Raw genomic sequence first — 3280 nt, forward strand, 5'->3', positions numbered from 1 at the left:
CGTCCACGAGCAAGTGAAAGTAAACTTGACTAAAGTATCTGCGTTTTCTCCACCAGCGGAGCAGGCGGGGGGGAAGGGAGTGGCCGCCGCTGTGAGTGTGCTGAATAAGATAAGGAAAGTTGGATAACACTTACGTTCATAAGGATAACGTTGATTAAGAAATAAAAATGAAAGAAATAATTCCTTCTCCCCTTGTGTGTCTGCCTGTCATGCACGGGTACGTGCGCGTGCATGTTGTCGGTTTACTTTTAGCCTTAAAGCAGGAAACTCATGCTGAGTTTCAGCAGCTGCAGTTGATTAAAAACTATCTCCGGCTGCTTGGATGAGGCTATTGGAGATTGTAGGGGGGGGGATTGTATGTTTGATTTTGTATTTCATTGTCTGGATCCCAGGAAGACTAGCTTTTGTTTTGGCGTCAGCTAATGGTGATCCTTTTAAACCCCCGCTGGCCGCCCCCTCCCCCACCAGGCCCAGGGGCGTCTCCATCGTCAGCAGGAAGTCTCCTGCACAAACAGGAAACAGATGTTTCCCTTCACGCGAGGCAGCAGGTCCTGGGTCTCCTGGAACCACCACAGAACACCTGTTTGGATCCAGATGGACTCAGATCCAGTTTGATCCGGTCGTCCTCGCCGGTGGACACAAAGACGGAGTGTCCTCGTCCTCACGGCTCAGCAGGAACCGGAGATCCTGCTGTGATCCTGAAGATCCATCTGATGACTCACCCGCCCCCCCCACAGGAAGGAGGTGGGCGGGGCCACACCCACTTCCTGTCCAGCTCAGGAAAACAAGTCCATGGGGATCCGACCCTGGAAGATTCTAGATGAAACCAGCAGACCGGACTGAAAACCTGAGACCAGTTTAACCATCAACCCAGCAGTTAAAACTCACCCAACTTCCAGTATTATTTCTTAGTTAATAAGTTACAGTTTATCTGAAAATGGTGTTAAAATCTCTCACTAGATAGTCAACGGCTGGATTCAGAACAAGTGTCTTCTCACTCAGATTTATATTTCAGATTTACCATTTATCAGTTAAACCATCAAGCGTCATAAATACTTTAAAAAATGGCTAAAAAAACCCCGTGATCATTTTCTACCATTAGTCTTATTTGCTCAGGAGTCAATACAAGTTGTAAAAACAATATCCCATGCACACACACACACACACACACACACACACACACACACACACACACACACACACACACACACACACACACACACTCACACACACTTATTTTTTTGTTTTTATTCTTTATTATTATATATATATTGCATTATTAGTTTGCCATCACTTTTGTGGAGTTATACTTTTTGTTTTTGTATGTTAATACTGTGTTCTTTATAACATGTGTAATTTTAATAACTTCGGTGGAGGCTTCAAATAAGCCCATTGGGGTTTTTTGCCTCTTCCTGCACCGTATAGTATTTATCCTTGATATTTTCTTGTATACCTTTAAAACTGTGCAAAACAATAAACTAAACTAAACAAAACTAAACTGTCAAGAAGTATAAAAATGAAAAATAGCAAAAAGAGAAGAAAAGAAGAGAAGAGATAACAGAAAATGGAGAAACGTAGCAACAATCTGGGAAAAGTGGGGCAAAATAACTTACTTTTTCTCTCCAATATATTGTCCTAATCATTTGTTTCAGATGTACTGTAATTATTTTCTGTATAAAAATTTAATTTGGTGTTCAAAAAGTCTTTTTTCAAACTTGAGTCTTGAAAAGAAGGGGCTGTCTTATATTTGGGACAATATGGTAATCACAAGTGGACATTTTGTACCTTTTAACACACTCACAGTTCAATATGGAATTAGTAGTAACACATTTTTAGAATACCAACAATTTAAGTCCATAATAAGTAAAAAAATATAAACTTAACCAACTGGATCTGCAAAGAAAGAGTTACCTAATCTAAACTCCCCAAAATGACTATGGAAACTCTCAGGTTAAAGTCCACTAATCAAATCTCTTGGTCACAAATATGTTCAAATACTTTCACTATGACCAAGAACCCAAACTTACAACTTATACAGTACAAAGTTATTTACAGAACACATTATACCGGACAGAGGATGACCAGTTAGACCACCATGAGACCAGTTAGACCACCATGAGACCAGTTAGACCACCATGAGACCAGTTAGACCCCCATGGGACCAGTTAGACTACCATAAGACCAGTTAGACCACCATCAGACCAGTTAGACCACCATGAGACCAGTTAGACCACTATGGGACCAGTTAGACCACTATGGGACCAGTTAGACCACCATGAGACCAGTTAGACCACCATGGGACCAGTTAGACCACTATGGGACCAGTTAGACCACCATGAGACCAGTTAGACCACCATGAGACCAGTAAGACCACCATGGGACCAGTTAGATCACCATGGGACCAGTTAGACCACCATGAGACCAGTTAGACCCCCATAGGACCAGTTAGACCACCATGAGACCAGTTAGACCACCATGGGACCAGTTAGACCACCATGAGACCAGTTAGACCACCATAGGACCAGTTAGACCACTATGAGACCACTTAGACCACCATGGGACCAGTTAGACCACCATGAGACCAGTTAGACCACTATGAGACCACTTAGACCACCATGGGACCAGTTAGACCACCATGAGACCAGTTAGACTACCATAAGACCAGTTAGACCACCATAGGACCAGTTAGACCACCATGAGACCAGGTAGACCACCATAGGACCAGTTAGACCACCATGGGACCAGTTAGACCACCATGAGACCAGGTAGACCACCATAAGACCAGTTAGACCACCATGAGACCAGTTAGACCACCAAGGTTCTTTTGAAGGAAGGGCGACTTGCTAGTCTGGACTCAACTGTGCTGCGGCAGTGGTTGGGGGCAGACTCCCCATTCCCCCCTGACCCGCTCAGACCCCCCCAGAACCCCCCAGACACTCCAGACCCGCCAGACCCCCAGGCACTGAACGCACGAGTCCCCTTTTATCTTGAAAAGCATCCAAGACTCTTCCTTGTGGCCAGGAGCCTTGTGGGGCCGTAGCATCCATTACGACCACAATATCTCCAGGCTTCAGATTTCTCCTCTCCTGGTTCCAGTATTGCCTCTCCTGCAGCAGAGGTAGGTATTCCCGTACCCATCGCTTCCAGAAAAGGTCAGAGATGTACTGGACTTGCCTCCATCTTCTTTTTACGTACAGATCATGCGGCTCGAACAATCCAGGTGGTAAGGATGGTTTTCCTTTCATGAAGAGGATATGATTGGGAGTGAGTGGCTCCAGAT

This window comes from Cololabis saira, chromosome 7 (assembly GCF_033807715.1).
Source record: "Cololabis saira isolate AMF1-May2022 chromosome 7, fColSai1.1, whole genome shotgun sequence".
NCBI lineage: Eukaryota > Metazoa > Chordata > Actinopteri > Beloniformes > Belonidae > Cololabis > Cololabis saira.